A 25,446-nucleotide genomic window follows, 5' to 3' on the forward strand; every position below is an offset into this window, starting at 1 on the left:
ATTCATTACAGATCAGGCTTTCTTCAGATGACTATATTACATATAAAGTTAATTCCACTCAAATTAACTTTCAAAATAAAGGAAGGAGAAAAGAACCCGCATTTATTAAACACCCACCAAATATTATCCTTGGCATTTTAAATCACTTTCCTCATAATTCCCACAAGATTTTTGCATCCGTATTTATGAGCCTCACTTTAACGATAAGCAATTGTCAGTCTAAGGCATCAGAGCTGTAGCTGGGGATTCAAACATGGAACCAAAGGACCTACAATTTCTACTTTCTGTAGTCTTTAGTTTAAATGAATATAGGGGTGTTTTTTTTTTTTTTTTGTAATTTAAAGAAAATTCTATTTTAATAAATTAAGTAAAGGTGTCAACCTTACCACCTTGACTCAAAAACAAAATTGAACCCGAAGCACAAACATTCAATCAATGCTATTTAAATGTCTGTGAAAAGGATTAATCACAGAGTTTCAATCCTCACTACTTCTCAGTAATGTGAAATTTATGTAATGTGAGAGGATGTTAGTTTCTTCTTATTTCATGGGCTTCTCCTCGCGCAATCACTAGAGGCAGGGACCACGTCTTACTTATTTATACAATATTGGATATTGAACTTGGAGCTTAACACACGAAGGGTGACAGTACATTAGTAACTGTTCAATAATTATTAGTGACTGAATGCCATCTTACATGAACCTGGTATGCTTTCAAACTTACAACCACTTTCTCCTATCTCACTGCTTGTGATTACTGCAACCCTGTGTGTGAGTTAGGGCTGATTATTATTAGCCCTGCTTTATAGACAGGGAAACTGAAATGCAGAATAAGTTGAGTCATCTGCTCAGTCACAGAACTGGTCATGTCACCTGTTGGATTTGACCATGACCAGATTTTTTTTTTTTTAATGTTTTATTTATTTTTGAGAGAGAGAAAGAGAGACAGAGTGCGAGCAGGGGAGGGGCACAGAGAGAGGGAGACCCAGACTCTGAAGCAGGCTCCAGGCTCTGAGCTGTCAGCACGGAGCCCAACACAGGGCTTCAACTCATGAACCATGAGATCATGACCTGAGTCGAAGTCAGACGCTTAACCGACTGAGCCACCCAGGCTCCCCAGCCCTGACCGGATTTCTTGAGTGCAAAGAACAAGATTTCTTTTTGTTTTTGTTTTTACTTGATTTTTTTTTTTTTTTTTTTTTTTTTGCTACAAACAACTCCTCATCAAGGAATACCCATTTTTGTTCAGGGTTGACCAAACTGTGCCTTCTATTTAAGTAAAATGCTGAAATGAACAGATCTGGATGATACTAACCTACCAGTTAGAATCTGAGATCACGTGGTCCTATCACCTTGATCATCTGTCTTATACACTAGACAGGCAGTTGTCAACCATGATGTTGTGTCGTCATGGTGTTGAAGTGTCTGAGATCAATATCTAAGAAAGGAGAGCATTAGAGTGTATGCAGCACCTAGAAAGAGCCACCATTACCAGCAGAAGGGTTAGCTGAGCAGCATCAGTAGGGTGAAAAATAGATCACCAGTGACCTAGAATGAGCATCAGAAGGCCAAAACAAACAAACAAACAAAGGCCAGACCAGTAAAGATCAAAACTATTTCATTAGTTATGTGTTGACATAGAGTTTTTTTTTTTTTTTGAGATTTTTATATTTAGGTTATAAATTGGATAATTTTTAAGAAAAACTTTCATGTGCTGCTGTAACAGTGGGTTTGGAGAACTACATCCATAGCAAAAGGAAGGCAAGCCAAAAAAATGTGTGACTGTGTATGTGTGTGTCTTATAATATGAAGTTAATTGAAATTAAAATGTTTAAAGGGATTTATTTTCACTTGAGTTCTTCCAATGTGTGAAAAGCAACACATTTTATTCTCAATTACCCACGGTCTTATTTGCTCTCCACAAATGCTTGAAGGGCATGATGGAGCCAAGTTATGAATTCCTCAATGCTTTTTAGCAGTATCTCTTGAATTTCTTTACCTCGGTCTAATCCCTGGTCATAGCCTCTGGGAAATTCAACACGATGCAGAAAGGGCCTTTTGCTTTATGGTCTTATATAAAAGAACCTATCGCCCAAAAGTCATGGGATATGTTGCTGACTCACCCTAAAGAAGGGTTTCAGGTTGGGTCAGCAACATAGCCCAGGAGTGGAGGCCGCCAAAGCTTCCCCTTACGGTCAGGTCACAGCAAGTTTACTGAGTAGACGGGATGGACACCTGTGACGATTTTGCTGGAACGCACTCCAAAACCAACATCTATAAAAAGAAGCTTCTCTTCAATCTCCCCTTTGAATCAGCCAGCTCTAGTGTTTTCCTAGCAGGAAGGAAAGGAAAAACCACTTTTCCTCGCCCCTCTGGCCTCTCTTGGGAAAGAATCCTTCTTCTAGGTGTCCGGTGAGATGATGTGTCCTTTGTTTTTGTCCATTAAAAGTCAGGTATATTCATTTGGCGACGGGAGTACCTCTTTAAGTGTGCTCCCAGAGGTGGAAAGTGCTGGTATGTTTGTCCCTGCTTCCTAGACCCTGGTTTTGTTACCTCTGAATCAGGGTGAAAGCAGGGAGTCTGTCTGCACCTGGGCACTGTTGTGAGACCACCAGGGAATAAATTACACCTACACTGAGGTCTTTCTCACATATCTACATCCCCAGTTTCTGTGCACAAGCCTGGGAGTTAAAATGTCATCACCAAATGGCAGTGGCTGTATTTCCTTGACTATCGCCTCTCCTGACATTGTCTTCAGCCCTACCAAAAGTCCTGCCTGCTCATTAGTAAGAGGGTCCCCAGAGGACCTCATGTGCACCGTGGACAAGCTTCTCTGCCCTACTTTGGTAGGGCCACCTTCTACAAGCTCTCACTGAGGCCTCCCTCAACCATAAAGATCTCTGAGACTGTCTAACTGCTGGCCCCACTCTGGCCCCACTGCAAAAACAACTGCCCTCCCTGACAAAGCATCTGTTCTTTGTGGTGTTCTCGAAGCTCTTGGTTGGGCTCCAGCCACCCCCACTATTGCCCCTACCCTCTAGCCCCAACTTCCAAGGCAGTGGCACTTGTCAGGTTAGAATTTTTAGAATATCGATATAGATATAGATATAGATATAGATATAGATATAGATATAGATATCTAGACAGAGAGAGAGAGAGAGAATTTATTTTAAGGAATTGGTTCATGAAATTATGTGGACTGGTAAGTCCAAAGACTCATCTAAGGCTTGGGGACCCAAGGAAGAATTGATGTTGAAGCTCAAGTCCAAAGGCAGTATATTGGCAGAATTCCCTTTTGGAGGAAAAGGTCAGTCTTTTTTCTTTTATGAACTTCAACTGATTGGACAAGGCCCACCACATTATGGAGGGTAAAATGCTTTACTCAAAGTTTACTGATTTAAATGTTAATCTCATCTTAAAAATACCTTCACAGAAATATCTGGGATACAATCTGACCAAATGGCTGAGCACCATTGACCCAGCCAGTGGACATGTAAAATTAACCATCACAATGTCCTTCTCCTCTTCCATTTCACGTTCTAGTAGCCCTCCTTGGTGTTCTACCTTCCCTTTGGTTCTAACCCCCAAAACACATGCAGCAATGTCTGGAGACATTGTTGTCTGTCACAACTGGGGGGTACTACTGGCATCTAGTGGGTAGAGGCCAGAGACGCTGCAAAACATCCTGCAATGCACAGGACAACCTCCAACAATAGAGAATTTTCCGGTCCCAAATGACAACAATAGCCCCGCGGTTAAGAAATCCTGCTACATGACCAAGGCACTTCCTGTCTCTCTAACCCTGTTCACTGTGCTGTGGTCACTCTGGCCTCCTTTCAGGTTATAGAACATGCCAGCTCCTTCCTTCCTCAGGGCTTTTGCAACTGTTATCCCCACTGCCTGAAACACTCTGTTCCCTGCATGGCTGGTTCACCAAGAAATCTGGCCCCCACAAGCAGCTAATCCTGGTCCATTTCATTAATCTGATTGTTTCCTCATCTCCAGGTGACATTTTCTTGGGTGACTTTGTGCACCCGGGGTCTTACCCTCCTGGAAATCAGCTAAGGCAGGCACCTGTCACTATTTCCCAGTGTCTGCGCTGGCGCATAGTAAGTGTTCAACAAATATTTGATGGATCAGGAAGAAAAGAGTGTGTTAAACAGCTTTAGTGAATGCAGTTCTCCCTGTGTTTTTGGTTTCACAGCTCCCCACAACTCAGATGTGCGTTTATAAGATCTGTCACCATGACGAGTGTCTCTACAGATTGTCCCAAAACACTGAATCATGTTCTGTTGAATCTAGAATGTGACCCCAATACAGGAGTGCTGATGCATAGGGACACTTGTACCCCAATGTTTATAGCAGCACTTTCAACAATAGCCAAATTATGGAAAGAGCCTAAATGTCCATCAATTGATGAATGGATAAAGAAATTGTGGTTTATATACACAATGGAATACTACTTGGCAATGAGAAAGAATGAAATCTGGCCTTTTGTAGCAATGTGGATGGAACTGGAGAGTGTTATGCTAAGTGAAATAAGTCATACAGAGAAAGACAGATACCATATGTTTTCACTCTTATGTGGATCCTGAGAAACTTAACAGAAGACCATGGGGGAGGGAAGGGGGAAAAAACTTACAGAGAGGGAAGGAGGCAAAACCTAAGAGACTCTTAAAAACTGAGAATAAACTGAAGGGTTGATGGGGGGTGGGAGGGAGGGGAAAGTGGGTGATGGGCATTGAGGAGGGCACCTGTTGGGATGAGCACTGGGTGTTGTATGGAAACTAATTTGACAATAAATTTCATATATAAATAAATAAATAAACAAACAAACTTAAAAAAAAATAGAATGTGACCCTAGATCTTTTCTCAAAAGCATCCCTCTCCCAGGACACAACTTGGTCCCTCATGTCTGGGCTTCCCCCACTTGCATAGACATCACCTTAGATTCAAAATAGGACCCCTGATTAGAAAGTAGTATGAGAAAAATTAAGAGACATCATCCAATTCATTTCAAAAATATAATTAGGTGGGGGCACCTGGGTGGCTCAGTTGGTTAAGTCCCCAACTCTTGATTTTGGCTCGTGAGATCGAGCCCCATGTCAGGCTCTGTGCTGACGGCACAGAGTCTGCTTGGGATTCTCTCTCTCCCTTTCTCTCACCTCCTTCTTCACTCATGCCCTCTCTCTCTCAAAATAAACAAACATAAAAAAATAAGGTAAAGTTCATCTGCTCAGAACTGACTAGGTCTGCATCTCAGCTCGTCAATCCTGATTCTTTCCACCCTGTCCCCTTCTGTTACATTCCGCTATGTTCTTATGGCTAAGACCTTACAGTTCCCAAGTGACTCCGCAGGTGGCTCTTGCTGTTTATTTTGGTCCTTTGCTATTATCCCTGTAAATCTTTATAAATGTCGCTTCTTACTGCCTTGCACCTTTCAGGCACTGTTCATGCTCCTGGAAACATTCTGTTTCCTTCTACGTTTTCTTTTTTGTTTAAACAAGAACATTTTTTTTTCAAGTTTACTTATTTCTGAGAGACAGAGAGAGACAGAGTGTGAGCGGCAAAGGGGCAGAGAGACTGGGAGACGCAGAATCCAAAGCAGGTTCCAGGCTCTGAGCTGTCAGCACAGAGCCCCACATGCAACTTGAACTCATGAACTGTGAGATCATGACCTGAGCTGAAGTCAGATGCTTAACCGACTGAGCCACCCAGACGCGCCTCTTTCCTTCTACATTTTCCTGCTAAATTCCTCTATTCTCAGTTCTGCCCACATGGCCACCACACATGGCTGCCAGCCACTGAATTGACCCTGTCTCTACCATTTCTAAATCTATACTCAATCTTTTTCTTTTTTAACTTTATTCATTTATTTTGAGAGAGACAGAGCTGGGGCAGTGGACAGCATGGAGCCTGATGCAGGGCTCGAACCCATGAACCATAAGATCCCAACCTGATTCAAAACCGAGAGTCGGATGTTTAGCCAACTGAGCCACCCAGGCATCCCTACACAATCTTTTTCTTAACTAACCATCTATCAAGTGGGTAGGGCAATTATTTCCCTTGTCATACCCAATGGTAGGAAGAAAGATGCATTTTGTTACCAATAATCTCAAAGTTGAAAAAGACTTAAGAAACCATCTAGCCCAATTCTCACACTGCAGGGTGAGGTTGAGCAGCACGCCCCCAGCCTTGCATGTAAGTTACAGTCAAGCCAAGTCTGGAACCCAGTGCCAACTTGTGTATGATCTTGTAACAACTGCCATAGCGTCTTTGTCTTTTCCTGTCTTGCCTCTCTTCATTTTATAAACTATCTTGCTCCTATTCCCTGTGTTTCTGGTGGGAATCAAGTGTTTCTACCTCTCTTCAGTCCCCTGGGAAACCCTGATTATTCTAGCGTGTGGTCAAATACCTTAAATTGACATAATGAGAATTCTTTCCAAGAGCGGATATGGACAGAGGCATCATGAGAGCTGGATTCTGATAGGCTAATTGCAGTCACAAACACCAGAATTGCAGTGGCTTCACATGATAGACTTTTTTTCTTTTCACTTAACAATCCACTATGGGTGTTTGGTAGGTTACCCTCTATACAGAGAAGCAGGAAGCCAGGCTCCCTCCATCACTGGGCCATGGAGTCCTTGCTGCCTGCGTCCCTTGAACCTACAGGCAGCTAGAAAAAAAAGAGTGTAAGAGAGAGAGAGAGCAAAGGCTCGTGAGAAAGGGTGCCATGCATCACTCTGTCCGTGTTCCATTCACCAGAACCCATCATGGGTTCACACTGAATTGCAAAGCAAAGCTGGGAAAATCATTTAATCATGTTCCCCAGAGCAACAGGAAGAATGGGCGAGTGAACGAGTGAGTTACCAGGGAATACCTTTCCAACCACGTGGAAAAGGAGCCTGCTAGAAAATGAAACCAAAACATAGCAAACAGGGCAAAAGCTGAGAAAAAAACAAAATCAAGAACAAAACAAGGTCTGAGAAACATTATTTGAGCACCTGGGTAGAGCTATGCCTGAAGCTGGGCCAGCTCCTGGACCTATCGTCAAAGAAAACATTCCTGAGTGTACTAAAATGCATTTAGCAGGATAATAATTACACAGGATGACAGATAACAAGAATGTTTAAAGCTCCAATAAGCATCTAGACTCTGCTTGCATACCACTCTTTAAATTCTTTTTTAATGTTTATTTATTTTTGAGAGACAGAGAGACAGAGCATGAGTGGGGGAGGGGTAGAGAAAGAGTGGGAGACCCAGAATCCGAAGCAGGTTCCAGGACCTGAGCTGTCAGCACAGAGCCCGACGTGGGGCTCAAACTCATGAACTGTGAGGTCATGACCTGAGCCGAAGTCAGATGCTTAACCGACTGAGCCATCCAGGTGCCCCCATACCGCTGGTCTACCATTTCCTCAAGTCGCTGCATGCAGAGCCTGATCCTCCCATGGGAACTGCTAAGAGACCGTTTCTATGCAACCCAGAAGGGCAGGGAGTCAATGCACATAGGGGTTGCCCTTGACCAAGGTGTTCAAGAGTGAGTTGATGAAGAACCCCCTCTGGTCTTCTTGGTGGACAGTTCTGAGACATATTACATAAGGTTCTCTTCAGAGGCTGAAATGATAGTTCCTAAGATTCAACTCACTCGTTTTCAACTTTTTGCCCTACTTTCCCATGGTTTGGTTTCATTTTCCAGCAGAAAGCCCCACAAGGTCAAGTACCAGGTGCCCTTCATGTTGGCTGACTCAAGGTCAGTAACGTGCATATGTTGGCTTCCTCTCCTTCATGCCCTTCCCTTCCCACTCCCCTTCTCACTCCCCTTTGCCCCTTGCCCCGCTGTCTGAGTTCACAGTCCCTAATAAACTCCCTGCACACAGCTTTGGCAGCCTGTGTTCCCAAGAGCACCCGGGCTAAGATGTTACTTTACTGAAGAGAGAACTTTTTTTTTTAATTTTTTTTTAATGTTTATTTATTTTTGAGAGACAGAGACATGGCACGAGTGGGGTAGGGGTAGAGAGAGAAAGGGAGACACAGAATCCGAAGCAGGCTCCAGGCTCTGAGGTGTCAGCACAGAGCCCGACACGGGGCTTGAACTCACGAACCGTGAGATCATGACCTGAGCCAAAGTCGGACTCTCAGCCGACTGAGCCACCCAGGCGCCCCAAGGAGGGAACCATTAATACACTGATAGGCACAGAGTTTCTCCTAGAGAAAGGTACTTGACAGGGCCACTTGCTTTTTCTTTCTAGAAGCCTGTGGAACTAAAACAAACTACCTTTCTGTCAGTTTTGCTTCTTGATTATAAGATATCTAATTTTCTAATTGTTCTATATCCCCAATCAGATCACAAGTATTGAGGGAGAAGACACTGAGCCATCGATAGGCCCAGACTGCCCACGCCCCCTGCACCTGGCAAAATTAGACCCACAATAAATACTTAGTAAACACTTGAAAAGTAGGGTTAATGGGATACTTCCAGACTAAATAAATACTCAAACTTCGAACTTATTGATATTTCAGTCAGAATATTTCCAACTGATGGGGCGCCTGGGTGGCTCTGTTTGTTAAGCGTCCAACTCTTGATTTCGGCTGAGGTCATGATCTCGCGGTTTGTAAGTTCGAGCTCCACCTCAGGCTCAGTGCTGACCATACGGAGCCTGCTTGGGGTTCTCTCTCTCTCTCTCTCTCTCTCTCTCTCTCCAAATAAATAAATAAATAAACTCATAAATACATAGATAAAGACAAAGAAATTTTCTACTGTTAACTTTCAATATTTTAGCTCTAAACCTCTTTGACAGCACACTTCTTTCTTCTTCCCTCTTCTTTCTCTCATTTCCTTTTTTTCTCATCGTTTTTCCTTCTTGCCTTGCATTTCTTCTACAATTCTTTATCTCTTTTTTTTAATTTTTTTTTTTTTTTTTTTTTTTTTTTTTTTTTTTTTGGTTTAAAATTCAGAGAAAAACACTCCAGGGACAGTGAGTCAGTAAATCAAAACTGTGTTGACTCTCATGAGAGAGAAAGTGGTAGACTACTGAGAATTCCAAAATAGAAGTATTTCTTATGGGAAAATCACCACCATGCCTTCTGCTCCCATAGATTATGATGCTAATTTGCTTGCATCCTTTTCCAGGGGTTATAATTATCTTGGGCAAAGTATTCTTGAAAGGGAGGCGAGTGAACTGCGCTTTTTATTGACGGTGCTGGCACAGCTCAGAGACGGAAACCTTAATGAGAAAGGAATGAAGGATTTAGGAGCAATGGTTGATGGCCGGCCGGTCTCGGATTTGGGGGTGTAGCTACGGGCAGAGTCCTTGGAAGGGGCTCTAATGTTGGCATTTATTAATGCTTAGCAAATAGTGACGATCAGTCAAAATCGAGTTGCCCATTGTTCACTCCTCGTTGATTATTCACAAGGAGGAGCTTTGCCACGTGGAACGTGGGGTAGATTTATTATCATTGCCTCCGTCGACAAAGAAATGACCGTTTGACTCCATACTTAACCTTCCGTGTACATCGTCGTAGTTAGCTTCAGTTTCACAAAGATCTTTTGAGATAGGGATTGCCACACCCCGGTTACAGAGAGGTTGAGTAACTGGCCCAAGGTCACACAGCCAGTTAAGTCAGTGGCAGAAGGGATTTAGACTTGTATTTTATCTGACCTTAAAACCTCCACTCCCTAGCGGCACCTGGGTGGTTCAGCTCAGTCAGTGAAGCCTCCGACTTTGGCTCAGGTCATGATCTCACAGTTTGTGGGTTCATGTTGGGCTCTGTGCTGACAGCTTAGAGCCTGAAGCCTGCTTCTGATTCTGTGTCTCCCTCTCTCTCTCTCTCTCTCTCTCTCTCTCTGCCCCTCCCCTGCTCATGCTCTATCTCTCTCTCAAAAATAAACAAACATTAAAAAATTTAAAAACAAAACAAAACAAAACAAAACACAACTCCCTAAGTGAACTTTCCTTTTTCTAACGTGAGAAGAATCCGAGATTTGGAAGCTTAAGTGACATAATGCATGTGCCAGCACAGTCAACAATAAATCCTCAAAATGATCGCTTCTAGGATTATCATGATGGTTTCCATTGCTCCTGCCTTCTCTACCACCACAACTGCTCTTGTTATCATTATTCAAAGACTCTAGTCCTTCAAGCCTGATTCCCAGGATGTAGAAATACCTATGGTGCTAAAATAATAAGTCAAACTTTAAATGCCTTAAATGGATGACAGGAGATGAGATGGCAGCAAGTCTCTAGACATTATCAAAATGCAGAATAAACGAATGGATTTAAATAGTGACTATCTCCAAAAGGCCCACTGTTGTTCACATAATTTCATTTCCTTAGCCAATTTTTCCATGAGCTGCTGAGATGCAAAGTCTCTTTATTCCCGTTAGACAGAAATCTTGCAAGCAGACCACAGAGTGACTGAGCTATGGTGAAGGCACACTGGCAACACGCTTCTGGAACACCAGGGCCAAGTGTTTGTTATTGTTTAAATCAAAGACCTTATTCCAACTTCACAAGGGGCGTCCCAACTGGAGGTTCCTATCAAAATGACAGGGAGATTGGTATGGAAGGAAGTCAATCTCAGCACGCTATTAAATGCCAAGTTCTTGACCCAGAAAGGCTGTGTGATTTTCCTTCCCTTAGAAGTAGGGACAAGTTCCAACTTACAAACAACCTGCACTCTGCAAACAGGTCCGCCACTTTGCGTCTGGCACGCAGGATGCCTTTTTACACATTTGCCGGTGCAGTCAGGTCCCGGGGCTGCCCCCACAGAAGCCGGTCACATGCTCAACATGGGTCAAGTGCCCTGTAGTCCCAGGGACCTCACGCTACCGGCAACCGGGGAAAGTACTGCTGGGATTCCAACCCAGTAGGTCAAGTGTATGTCTCCCGTGCTACAACCCTGGCCACAGGTGGAAGCCACGTTTCACTTCTTACTTGCTCACCAGAAAGTAGGAGCGGAGGTCCAATGGGCCTCTGAGGTCTGAGACAGTGGCTCTGGTGGAGCAAAGTCCAGGGGGTGAAGAAGGGCTCAGTGAGGGATTCCAGATACCAACAGGCTGGAAACTCTTGGAACTCCCTGAGGATACTTCCTATTCTGTGCCCCATCCCAGGGGCCTAGGGCTTACCTCCCTCAAGGGCTTCAAACGGAGATTTGTCTTTCATTTGCACATGGAAAAGAGTTTCAAATTTCTCCATGTTTCTTTGGAATTCTCCAAGGACTTTCCTAAGGTGTTTTACTGCATCTCAAAATGGGAGCCACAGACACGGTGAGATGGACGTTCTAGAATGGTATGAGGATGGGCCTCGTTAACTCAGGCTGGGAATATCAGACTGCTCTCTGTTACTCGGCTTTGTGCCTTCTGTGTCCCCTGGTTCAGGTTACAGGATGCCTGGTTCCTTTGTGGGAATCCTGCCTCCCCACTGGAGGGACTATGAACAAAGATGTCCTGCTCTGCCCTGGCCAAGGAGTAGGACTGAGATCCAGACCAGGCCTAATCTCCTCCTGAGACATTAGTTCTTACGCAGAACGACACAGAATGAGAGGAGAAAAAAAATGGCTCCCTCAGAAATGAATTAATTTATGCTCAGTAAATATTATTGAGCTCCATTCCAAAAACTGGGGATTCGGGAGTGAACAAATCAGATAAAAACCCCCACCCTCGCGAAGTTTGCCTTCTAGTGTGGGGGTGGGGGTGAACGGGCAGGCGGGAGACTGTCAAACGGTAAAAAGTAAAGCGTCATATGGGTTGTAGAGAAAACAGACCGAGGATGGGAGACAGCAAAGGAAAATGGAAAATGGATTGCAAACAGCTCTCAACTGAGAAGATGATATTTGAGCAAAACCCTGAAGGCAGTAGGGGAAGTTGTCAGGGGCTGACAGATTCCAAATGGAGGAAAAAAATACAAAGATCTACAGAAGAGGGGGCCTAGACAGTTCCAGGACAAGCAAAGAGACCAGTGTGGCTGGATTACAGCAAGTGAGAGGGAGACTGAGGTCTCTTGTGGGGATGGAATGGGCAGACCCTTGCACGCCACTGGAAGCACTTTCACTTTTCTTCTGAGCCTGTCTTAGTCAGCTACTGCTTGGAAAGAAACAGTCGTGGACTCTCAGTGATGTACTACAAGCATTTATTTGGCTTACATACCTACAGGTCGGCTTAGAGCCAGACAAATCTAGGCTGGGCTCATCTGGGCAGCGTTAAATGGCGGGCTGTGTTCTTGTCTGCTCCAAGGGTCTCTCATCCACTTGAACAACTGAGCCAGCCAGGGAAGGTTCTCTCAGCAACAGTGAGGTACAGACGGTGAAACTCATAAGGCCTAAACTCAGCAATGAGATACTGTCATTTCTGTACACCTCTCCCCACTTCTCTCTACTTGCTCGAAGCAAGTTAAGTGACCCGAGTCAAGGAGTGGAGCCACCTCGTTCACCCCCAGTGAGAGGGACTGCAAAGTCATATGGCAAAGGGAGAAATGAGAATAGGGACTAATAACTCAGTCTACCAGAGAGCCACTGAAGGCTCTACGCAGATGACTGACTAGAGTTTTCATGTAATGACCTCACTCCGGTTGTTGTATCGAAGGCAGACTGTAGGAGACCCGGGGGGAAATCTGGGAAGTCAGTTAGACGGCTGTACTAGCCCATGTGAAACGCGTTGGGTGGTAAAGACCAGGGTGACAGCAGAGCCGTTAGTGAGAAGTAGAGTCAAAGTTTAAAACTGACGGATTGAAAGTGAAACAAAACTCAGAGTTCTTGAGGTAAGCAACTGTAAGGAGAGAGTTGTCACTTTGGGCATAAAAGGAGGATAGGAAGAGTGGGTTGACAGGAGAGAGGGAAGCTCGGTTCGGGACACATTATGTTTGCCATGTCTCTTAGACGTCCAGGCAGAGACAGCAAGTCGGTGGTTGGGTATCAGACTGAAGTTAGGAAAGAGGGTCTAGAGTTCAGAGTCATCGGCATGGAGATGGTATAGACTCCATCGTCACAAACTGAGCACCTGGAAACAATATCCATTTGTTATCTCAACAGTCGTGTGGGTCAGAAGTCCAGACACAGTGTGGGGGGTTCTCTGCTTGGGGTCTCACAGGCTGAAATCAGGTGTTGGCTGGAGCTGCAGCGAGGGTTCTGTCCGCTTCCAACCCAGCCGCTTGATGGCCAAATTCAGCTCCTGGCAACCGGAGGACCGAGGTCCCACTTTCCGACTAGCTATTGTTCAGGGCCACTCCCAGGTCCTGGAGGTGCCCACAGCTCCCTGCCGTATGGCCTTGTCCACGGCAGTATTCAGGTTCAAGGTCAGTAAGAGAATCTCTTTCTCATAACATCTCTCACCCCAGAGAGGGCCCAGTCCTGGTTTAAGAGCTCATCTGATTAGGTCAGGTGAACCTAGGATAATCCTTCTTTCAATGAACTCAAAGCCAGCTGATTAGTAGAGTAACCTGTTGACAGAAGTGATAGCCCATCACTCATAATCTCACCCACACTCAAGGGATTACACAGGATGGGTGTAACAGAGTTTGATGATTTATTTTTACATGTCAACTTGACTGAGCTAAAGGGTGCCCAGACAGCTGATAGAACATTATCTCTAGGACTATCTGTGAGGGTATTTCCAAAAGACATTAGCTCTTGAATTGTAGACTGAACAAAAAGATGGCCCTCAGGGCACTTATTCCATAAGGCATCCGACTCTTGATTTCAGCTCAGGTCATGATCTCATGGTCTTGGAATCCAGCCCCACATCAGGCTTTGCATTGGATGTGGAGCCTGCTTGGGATTCTTTCTCTCCCTCCCTCCATCCCTCTTCTCTGCTGGCTCACTCTCTCTCTCTCTCTCTCTCTCTCAAAATAAATAAGTAGATGTTTTAATTAATTAACTAGTTAATTAATTAAAATAAAAAAGATGGCCTTCATCAATGCAAGTTTTCATCAGCCAATTTGTGGAGTAGAACAAAAAGACTGAGCAATGGGGCGAGTTTGTTCTCTGTTGAGGTGGGACATCATCTTCTCCTGCCTTCACACATAGAAGCTCCTGCTTCTCCAGCCTTTGGGTTGGGATGGGAACTACACCACTGGCTTTCCTTGGCCTCCATCTTGTGAATGGCAGACTGTCAGACTTATGCTCCATAATCCTGTCAACCAAACCCTCATCATAAACCTATATATATATATATATATATATATATATATATATATATATATGAATGTTGTGGGGTACCTGGGTGGCTCAGTCAGTTAAGCGTCCAACTTTGGCTCAGGTCATGATCTCACGGTTCATGAGTTCGAGCCCCACGTCAGGTTCTGTGCTGACAGCTGGGAGCCTGGAGCCTGCTTCGGATTCTGTGTCTCCCTCTCTCTCTGCCCCTCCCCCACCCATGCTGTCTCTCTCTACTTCAAAAATAAGCATTAAAAAAATGCATATATGAATGTTATATGTGTATGATACATATTTACATTTGTTTTATTTATTTTTTATTCTAAATATATATTTTATATGTTTTTATTTTTATTTTTATATCCATATTATGTATATCCATAATATATATAAATATTATATATAGATATAAATATGTTTTATGTGTTTTGTATCCAGAGTAAATCTATCAATATTGTAGGTAGATATAAATAAATTTTATGTTTTAATTCAGAATATATATAAGCATCTAAACATCGTTTGTAGATTTAAATATATTTTATATTTTTTATATCCAGAATATACACACATATCCAGAATATATAAATATATTAAGAATATACGTGTATATTCTATTGGTTCTTTTTCTCTAAGAACACTAAGACACAGTGGGTGGGAATCTTGAGGCTCATCTTAGAATTCTGTCCACTATAGATAGTTACTTAAACATCTTCGGATTCAATGACATCACAAAGTTGAATGTAGATAGGAAACAAAATTAGTTCCTCCTACCTACACCCCTGTCTCTCTCCTTTTTCTGGCCCTGTTCTCCAGCCTTCCCTTTATTTCTGAGAGCTGCCCAAATCCTTGCTGCTTATAGTAACCAGGGAAGATTCCTGTTACTTAAAACTGAAGAACACTAATTGACTCCCTCCTGGATGAATCTTATTCATAGGAAGGTTGCAGACCGGCAGCGTAAGGCTGCAATGCAAATAAGTGATAATGGGTCTTTGGTAGCCAAAATTCTGAAATAAGATGTATCTACATTTCAGAGGAAATCCCATCTAAATGATTTTCTTGATAATTTGCTCAATGGAAAGAGCTGAGCCTCCAAGTTTAGAATTTGGGAACATGGCCAAATCGCCTGTTTGGAAAGTCTACTTTCCAAGACTAGCTCCTTTTACTTCTAAGTCAGTGACAACTAAAGTCTCTTTTTTGGTTCCGCCCCATTGTTTTCTTCCTTGAGTGTGGTGGGTAGAAAAGCGAGGGGGAAATGCAGTCAGGAGAGAATAAGGCAATCGTAGAAGGGCTCATGTAACCAGTGGCCCCATCTGTTCCTCTACGTTCTCAAGACCCTTCTTTAAAAAATAGCGCAGAGCACGGTAAGAAATGCACAGGCTTCAGCAGGCTCCAGGTCTGGGTTTACACTCTTAACACTTTTAGCCTCCAGGTGTGCAAGTTTGAGCCCATTTACCTAACTCTTCTGTATCTCCTGTTCCTCATCTGTCAAATGCAATAATATGACCGTCCTCCTGGGCACTGAGACGATTAATACAAACACATTTCTAGGGGCGCCTGGGTGGCTCAGTCGTTTGAGCGTCCAACTTCGGCTCAGGTCATGATCTCGTGGTCTGTGAGTTGGAGCCCCGTGTCCGGCTCTGGGCTGACAGGTCAGAGCCCGGCGCCTGCTTCAGTTCCTGTGCCTCCCTCCCTCTCTGTCCCTTCCCCACTCACACACTCTCTCTCTCTCTCTCTCTCTCTCTCAAAAATAAAGAAACATCAAAAAAAATTTAAACACATTTCTATTGTGTACTAAACAATGGTGGCTATTTGCTGCACTTTTGTGCCTGTTATTGTCTCTGAAATAGGAACTGGGAAGATGACCTCCTTTTGTCTCTCGGCATAGCCAAACACACGCACATCCGAAACCTTAAGAGAGAAAAGCTTGAAAAGCTTGGAGGCTACACGATGGCTTGTTCATATCCCTTGACCTATTCATAACTTTTGTTTTCCGGGCTTCATCCCTCCTGCAAGCTTCACTTTGGGGATTGGATAGAAAATTAACAAGGAGAAAAAAAAAAAAAACTTGCACAGCTGAGCGATGCTATGAAATGCACACCAAGGCAGTGGGATAGGGCTTGTGAGGGCCAGAAAAAGTGAAAGCAAATCAGGACATTAAAAATCTTTCCTTAAGTGAATGCAAATTCAGAATGATTGCACAGCTTATGGCTTTGCTCTAGGTACCAAGTTCTCCCGTATCAAGACGGAGAAACACCACGCAGGATGGACATCCCATGCTGTCTGTTTTCTTGAACATTTTTTTTACGACGCAAATATACTGCATGACAACTTAGGGCATGTTATATGGATAAACTTTGCAAATATTTTCCCAGACTTATCTACACTATAACTCTGTCATCTGATATATTCAAAATCTTCCCTTATATTGCCTTCTGCAGGGTAACAATTAAGACACATGCCAAATGCAACTTTCAATTATTCTCAGTAAAGCTCAGGGTTCTGCTAATGAGGATAATCAGTTGGATCCAGCGTTACATGGTTTATTTGAATGTTCCCTGATTCCAGGGATTATCGTCCTCCTGAAAGTAAAGATAAGGATGAGTCAAATGTTCCCTTCCAGGGTTCCTCTTATTCATCAGTGCTTTAAATAAATTGGCTGCCACCTGGTTATAAAAGACAAAGTTTAAGTACATATAAAACCCATCCTATCCTTTTCTTGAGTGTGGAAGAAATCCCCAGCATCCAAATTTCCTACATCAGGGGATTCAAAGACATCACAAGCCCCAAAGAGAGGCCAGAGGTCTAGTTCTCTTAACCTAATAGTCCCCAGTTGACATGTTCTGATCCCTATCCAAGTTTCACCTTAGCTAAATCATAATATTCATAAGGCAGAGTACAACAACCGTATGCCTCGCCAAAGCAGGGAGGCAGAGATTGCAGCCATCGAAAATGCAAATGTGCGCTGGGGAAAAAAAATGAGCAAAACAAGATTTCTCGGAGTTCCCAACCTCTACTTTGCATTTTAATTCGTAAGGGCTTATGGAGAGAAAGAAAAATAAACAACTGCGGAAAATGATCAACACTGTCTTGTAATTCACATTCTGTACGTGGGATTCACTAATAAACACAATAGGTATTTGGGGGCCAAATCAACTGTTTTGTGAGTCAGCAGGTTATTGATTACATCTGCCATTTTGTCAGCTGCTAACTCTATCAGGCCCATCACACAAATTACTGATTTAATATGTTCTGTGGTCCTCAAGAGCTTCTGTGGAATGGCTAATCGTCCTTGCTCAGCAATGCCTACTTTAACTCAAAAATAGGAGAAAAACTTTAGAGGTTAGAAAATTATTGCATAAACATGCTCTTTGACTCCCAATGTTTGTGCATACGTTTTTCTTTTCCCCCCCTCCTACTTTTTTGCTGCTTTTCCATTTTTCTTCCTTTATCTTTCTTCCACATCTATGGTCAGACATCAAAAGTCTCATGGGTGTCATTAAGACCCAAAGAGTTTATTCGCGCTTAGCTCACATTATTTCGGATCAAGGATACCTTTTCTATAGTTTCATCACATTTCCTGAGACTTACTTAAGACGTAATGATCCACTCAGTTCACCGTTGTGTCGAATTCATCCAACCCAGTTTCCTTTGAATCGAATGCAGAAATTGACCTCACTTGTCATCCCGGAGTGTTCATGACTCCAAACCAACAGGAAGCCCAGTGAAGTAATGGAGAAAAGGAGTGGATAAGGAACGGGACTCAATGCCAAGAAATAAAGCCCTTTTCATGGTAAGAGAAGTCCAGCAACCACAAACAGATAAGGAAGGCCTGGGGCTGCCTTCCCAAAGACAAGCCAACGAGGAAAACTGATTCTGAATGTAGAGGAAGACGTGTGTGCCAGGGAACAGAGAAGCCACATGGGAGGGCAAAGGGGTGGTGTGGGATGGTCGCAACAGTGAAGCTTCGAGTCAGAATTCCAGCCTTTGGTCCTGGATTCTTTGTCTCCAGCTGGGTGGCTCTGTGCCATTCATTCAGTTTGTCTCCCCAAGCCTTAGCGGCCTCATTTGTCAATGAAGATGATGAAAAGTTACTCTGAAGAATTGTTCTCAGGCTCCGATGAAATCAGGTAGTGGCAAACTGGAAAGTGGTTTATAAATGTTAATGTTAGCTCTTATTATTTGCTGGACTTAGGGCCCAACCTTATGATCTTTGCCTGGAGCACTGGACAAGTCTCTCCATCATTGTACCATGATTTGGAGGGTTTCAAGGCAAGTGTCTGAAAAGGAGTCTTTATCCCTGGTTAAGAGGGGGAGAAAAATGATATAATCATATCTCCAGGCTACTTGGATAGAAAGCTGACCCTCTGGCACGCTGCGAAGTATGAAAAGCTTATTTCTGGTGTTTCTCACTCCCTATTCTTTCCTCCTCTGGGAAATATTTTCCTTTGACTTCCCTCTGGGCTTTACTTACTCCCCTGGATTCAAAACCTGACCACAGAAAAGAACACTAATAAACCCATTGTATTAGTTACATTAGCTTTGTGAAAGTTAAGGGTTTGAATGCAGAATGTATGACTCACTTATCTGGAAGCCTTGATAAGGATTAGGCCTATCCAGGGACTGGACAATGTCATGAAACACTCAGGTTCTTTCTATCTCTCTGCTCTGCTAAACACAATTCAGCTTCACCCTAAGGTTGTTTTCCCTGTGGTTTAAAGGACAGCTACACGTATCACTTAGGCCTTTCATGTCTACTGGAGGGGCAAGTGAGGAGGAATAGAGAAGGAGAGAGAAAGATGGATGATTTCCCCAGCCACTGAATCAAAGCCTTCTTTTTTGTCTGTTTAGACCAACATATGTCATTTACCCCTAAGCTGTCATACATGGAATGCTGTGTTCTGTCTGAGTTCCTGAACCAACTACTGATAAGGAGAAGAAGGGCCATTATTGACTGAGACTAATCAGGGCCCCACCCACCCTGAAGCTGGCACAAAATCTCCCAACCCAGGCTGGGGGGGAGGTGCGTACGATGGATATTATGGAGTCAACCACGAGGTCTAACACAGCTCCCCTCCCCCCAAAAAATGATCGATGACATTTTATCAAGGAAGGAAACAAGACAAGAGAATGAATCTCTGAAATTTTAGAAGTCAGAGAGAAACCCGATTGGGAAAGGCTCACTTACTTAATGATTCTCATGTCATATGCTGGAAATGACAGACCAGATCTGGGAGGGAAGGAGACTTCTCAAAGTCATTGTGAGTGAAGACAGAGTCCTGGAACATAAGTTAGTCCAGGAAGAGTTTTGCCTAAAGATCTATTATTAAACACACCGAACCCAGAGGAAATGACATTTGGGGGTTGGGGGGTGGGGGTAGTCCCAGAAATTGGATCAAGGCTGCGAAACAGAAAAATAAAGACAAGATGAAGGCATGAGGCCCTAGAGGCTGGGGGTGACCCAATGGGGGTTGGAAAATTTGGGACTTAAATCAGAAAGACATGGGGACATGAGGTCTTGGGGGCAAGCCTCACAGTAATACAATAGCCCTTTTTTATCCACAGGGGATACATGCCAAGATGCCCAGTGGGTGTCTGATACTGGATAGTACCAAAGTCTATATATATACTGTTTTTTCCTACACATACATACCTATGATAAAGCTTAATTTATAAATTAGGCACAGTCAGAGATCAACACCAATAACTGGTAATAAAATAGAATGATTATAGTAATATGCTGTTATAAAAGTTCCATGGCTATGGTCTCTCTTAAAATATCTTATTGTACTGTATTCACCCCTCTCCTTGTGACGATATGAGATGACCAAATGTTCATGAAATGAGATGAAGTGACGTTAACGATGTAGATATTGGGACATAGCATTAGGCAACCACTGACCTTCTGACAATACATCAGAAGGATCATCTGCTTCTGGACGGTAGTTGACCGTGGGTAACTGAAACCACAAGTACGGGGAGGGCTACTCCATTCCCAGAGGAGCCACAGAAAGAGGACTCAGCCAATTCTGAGGCAGTATTTCTAACGACTGAGTAAGAAAGGGGTATGTTCTCTTTTGGTTTTATTGTGCAATATCCTTTTTTTTTTTTTTCCTAGATCACTTTGTACGTATAACCCACTGAACTAAATGAATTATCTCATGAAGTGGATCTCCTTTATAGATATACAGTGTTGAACTGAAGCAAAAATGATGCGTAAAATGGTCTTTGGAAGTGTCTAAGAACACTTATCGATATATTTTGTTAAATTAGCAGAACTGTCTCCCAAACTGTACCTTCCACCTTTAGTAGAGAAGACCTCTATTTGGGTGTGGCCTGTAAGTAATTAGACTCAGGCTTTCTAATTAATATAGCCTGCTTTGAGTGTTGCCCAAACAAACAGGTAACCCTCCGTAGGAATCATAACTCTGAGTTTCAAATGATGGAAACCCAACTCAAATGAGCTCTTGAAAAAAAAAAAAAAAGGCAATCCTGTATTTCTGGGAGGTGTAGAATTATCACGGATTTCAGGCACAGCTAGTGTGAGGAAGTAAATAATGTCTCCAGGCCTCCATTTCTCTATACCTCCTCCTTTTTTTTTACCTCACTTGGCTTCATACTTCAACCTGTGTCTCCCTGAGATGACCCCCAGCGCTGCCCACCGCATTCTCTCAGTGTAGCAACTCCGGCAGAAAATAGCGAACTCTGAGATTTTAGAGGAGGCCGTTAGTGATGGACTCAAATTGGTCCACGTGCCAATCTCGGAATCAATCGCTGTAGCCGTGCCAAAAGGATACTCTGAATTATGTGCCTGGCTTCTGGGGTCACGAGAGGGCAGGCCAATGTGACTGCCAGGCCCGCCAAGTTCACGTGGAATGGGTAGGGTTGGTACCAAAAGGAAAACAAAGATCTGTTATCAGAAGGACACTGAAAAAGCATGCAGAGCAGTGAGAGGCCACAGTTACCACAGGCTGACCTGCTCTCTGGGTCTTAATCTTTACTCTGTGACTTCCTGAAAGGTAATCCGAATGTGTTCAATCCCCCACCTTGAATATAAACCATGGTAATGGGACACCTGGGTCGCTCAGTCAGTTAAGCATCAGACTTCGGCTCAGGTCATGATGTCTCTATTCATGGGTTCTAGCTCCGCATCAGGCTCTGTGCTGACAGCTCAGAGCCTGGAGCCTGCTTCACGTTCTGGGTCTCCCTCGCTCTCTGCCCCTCCCCCGTTCATGCTCGGTCTCTCTTTCTCTCAAAAAGAAATAAACTTTAAAAAAAAATTGTTTTGGGGCGCCTGGGTGGCGCAGTCGGTTAAGCGTCCGACTTCAGCCAGGTCACGATCTCGCGGTCCGTGAGTTCGAGCCCCGCGTTGGGCTCTGGGCTGATGGCTCAGAGCCTGGAGCCTGCTTCCAATTCTGTGTCTCCCTCTCTCTCTGCCCCTCCCCCGTTCATGCTCTGTCTCTCTCTGTCTCAAAAATGAATAAAACATTAAAAAAAAAAATTGTTTTGAATAATATAAGCCATGGTCATTCCTATCCATGTGAATGAGAGTAATATTACAAAAATCACTTAGTAGATGAAGAGTTCAGAAAATTTAACAAAATGTTTAATAATAAACATCACCAAGCAGACTAAGAATACTACTGTAACGAAAGTGTCTACTAATCTCGAGTGAAGTTTAGTCTAATTAAAAGGCAACCACAATGGCCTAGTAGTACCCAGTGTCCACACATAAGATACAGGGGCAATATATATTCTGTCCCAATATCGATAATCCCGACCAGGTTTACCCTTTCAACACATAAGTCTTTAAAGAAGAAAACTTAAAAAAAAAAAAAAAAAAAAAAAAAAAAAAAAAAAAAAAAAAAAAAAAGGAGGAAACTTTTACCGAAATGCTTTTGTATGTGTGTTGCTTTTCTTATGATTAGCTTTGAAGGATAATGCATTCCACTAAATCACATCGTATGAACAGAAATATGTTCCAGCGTGCCTAAATGTCTTTCAAATAATTCTCCATTAAAATTCCGCTTAACGCACTCTAACAAGTGAACAGAGCTGGTGAAGCATAACAATATTGGTTTTATTGACAGATTTTACTGCTATCTGTTATCCAGCTGTGGGTTTCGTTAGTAGTTTATCACAGGGCAATTAAAGACATTGCTCCTTAGACACATAGCTAGATTGTTTATTTGAAAGTCGTTTTGCTAATTAGAAATTACCACATTAATATGCATAACTCTTTATAAGTATCCTCATCCAAACACTAACTTCATGCTAACATTTCCAAGAAACTTCCCCAATCAAAAGGATCTTTGGACATAAATATCTACAGAATACTTTATATGTAATATCTTCACCTGGTAATATATAGCTGTCACATTGCTCTCATTTAAAAAAAAACAAAAACGCTTACTTATATACAACAGTGGATCACATATATAAATTTATTTTTACGCTTCTCAAAATGGTTTCAAAAATAAGCAAAAAGCAGACAAATTAAAAAAAAAAAAAAAAACACTTACCTTAAAAATGAAAATCCAGACTCCTAGAACTATAAAATTCCAACTGGGTTACATTAACAAGATTGTTTGTTACACTTACAAAAAAAAAAAAAAAAAACAAGCACAGTCTTTTTTTTCTTTCTGGCAAGTGAACGCTACACTATAATTCTCCCTGTATAAAATTGGTGCCAAGCCCAAAACAAAGCAAGAAGCAAATGGCAACCTATTTGTGGGTCTGCAATGAGCTGCCGTTTGTGTAATTGCCTGGGCCCCCAGGGACGCCTGACCTTGCTTATCTGAGCGTGAGCTTGCCACGGAGTTCAGTCTGGACCTCTCCATATCTGCACACACTGGCTTGGTAAATTAAGCAGGCCTCTGCGTGCAGGTGGCCTGGCTTTCGTAGGCACTGTCCTTGTAGCTCAGTGACAAATGCTTGGTGCTATAGGGGTGCTCATACCACCAAAGTCCCCAGAGACATGGCAGAAATCAGTTGGTCTTAAGTCACAAGGGAAAACAGGCACATATACCCTGGCTTTTTTTTTTTTTTTTTTTTCAGTTGTTTCTATGGCCCTTCTATTTTATACTAGTGTCCACAGGGGTTATGGTAGAAAAATAGTGATTGCAAATTCTTAATTTGGAGGAAGAAATTTTACAGTGGAAAAAATAGATCTAGTTTTCATCCCGTGTGTGTTTGTGTTTGTGTACATGATCTTACAGCGAGAGAGAATAGCAAACAATCTCAAAGCCATGCTTCATCAATAGAAAGATCTAGATTTTAAAGGTAGCTTAGGGACCGTGTCCTGCCTATCATTCTATCTCCAGTGGCTAGAACATGGCTGGCACATAAATATTTGCCCAGTGAGTGATCAAACAATGGTTCTCAGAACTATTCAATTCATAACAAGAGTTGAACTAGTGTTTATCTCCGTCAACCTTCTTCCTCCTACTGTTCCAGCCATTGAAAAAGGAAATTCTGACCTGCATATCTATCCCACAGCGAAAGAGGCCGTGTGCAGCCTTGATGTGATCCAGAAACCATCATGTTGTATAGTCTGCCCTGTGAGGCTCTGAGAAGAATGATGCATTGGGATGGGTAGTCCATTTCAGCAGCGAACGGTGGAAGAAAAAGATCCTTCTGGAGGGGACACAGCTAAAAACATAGAGGTGAAAATCCCCATGGGACGACCCATTGGAGAAGAGATTAGGAAACAGAGCCAAAGCCTAGCTGTTCTAAAAAGCCAAAGTAATTATTCTTGCGTGGTCTGCTCCCCCAAGTTAGCTCAGATGTCGAAATTGTTGTGTGCAGGAGGTGACTCACACAGTGGCAGGAAGTAACACCACAACACCATCCCTCTTCACACCCCAGGAGGCGGTGCTCAGCTGGTGGCCATTGGGAGCTGTGTGCCTGCTCATAATCCTTTTAGGAGCTTCTGCTTAATCAGTCCTCACGCCTTGCTTCTCCTAAGAGAACTAGACATTAAGTCTTACGTGTCTGAGAGCTGAGATAATTAGGCTTAGGGGGACACAGCATAGAGGTTCGAGAAGTGTCGCAGATGCCTTGACGTTTCCAAGCAGACAATCAGAAGCCTTGAATCTTTGTTGTTTAGGGGTTTTGTTGCTGGTGGTGGTGGTGGTTTGTTTGGGGGAATTTGAGGGGTGTAGTTTTTTTGTTTCAGGTGATTGCTTCAGAGCACTGAAGTTGAAACCATTAGCTGAGGGCCTTACAATGTCTCAGCCTCCAATACAAGTCCTCAGATGCTCTGTAAATAATAGACTTTTAAAAACCTTTCCCTTAATACAGAAAGGGCACCAAACAGCCAGAAGGGATGTCAGCCTCAGCACGACAGCAAGATCCTGGGGACCCCTTTGGTGGGAGAGTCCCAGGAAATCTGGGGGCAGAAGGACGTCCGCTTGGGGCCTGGGAGGCAGTGGGTATTTAACAACCAGTACGGAAGTATGGGATTAAATCACATGAACGGACCGATATTTAACCATTTTCAGCCCACAAAAAGTCGATTTCATAAAGCTTCACTATTTTTATAAACAGTACAGCCACAGGAGTGCATACGCAGAGGTTACATCTCTTTCAAAAAAGGAGAGTCTGATACTCTGGTAACCCAGCACAAGTATGGGTTGCACAGGTATGACCTGGCAAGTATCTAGTTAACTTAATCCACACAGGCAACTAGATGTTTTTGAACCTCAAGTAGAAGTGGCTGGGGTTAGGGGGCTCAGTCAGTAGCATACCAGCCCCCCCGCACCCCATTCAGAATCGTAACAGCTGCATTTACTGAGCAAACACCCCTTTCTCATTATCATTCTAAGACCTTTATGTGAATGAACTCATTGCATTTTCATACAAGCCTATGGGGCGGGTTCTGTTAGCTCCATTTTACAAACGAGAATACTGAGTCAGAGAAATACATCACTTTCCAAAGGCCCCACAGGTAGTAGCAGGGGTGGGCTTTGCACCCAAGCTGTCTGCCTCCAGAATCTGTGGGCTTGAGCCTCACAGTCGGGCTGGCCTGGGGATTGCAGAGGGAGGTTGCCCAAGGAGGCCGACCACAGCAAGACATCAGGAGCTCCAAAACGGTAGCTTGCTTGCCAATAAAAACTGGATCTGAACACAAGGCTTAGCACCATCACAAAGGATGATGTGCGGGACCCCTGAAAGAGACAGATTTGCCCTCTTTGTGTCTGGCGAACAGCTCGATGACCGCAGGCAGGTCTCCCTTCTGGGGCAGGCTTCTCTGCGGGACCGAGAGAAGTGGGAAGGGTGGCAGTGTGCAGACAAGGCTCTC

The sequence above is a fragment of the Leopardus geoffroyi genome, chromosome C1 (assembly GCF_018350155.1).
Source record: "Leopardus geoffroyi isolate Oge1 chromosome C1, O.geoffroyi_Oge1_pat1.0, whole genome shotgun sequence".
In the NCBI taxonomy this organism is placed as follows: Eukaryota; Metazoa; Chordata; class Mammalia; order Carnivora; family Felidae; genus Leopardus; species Leopardus geoffroyi.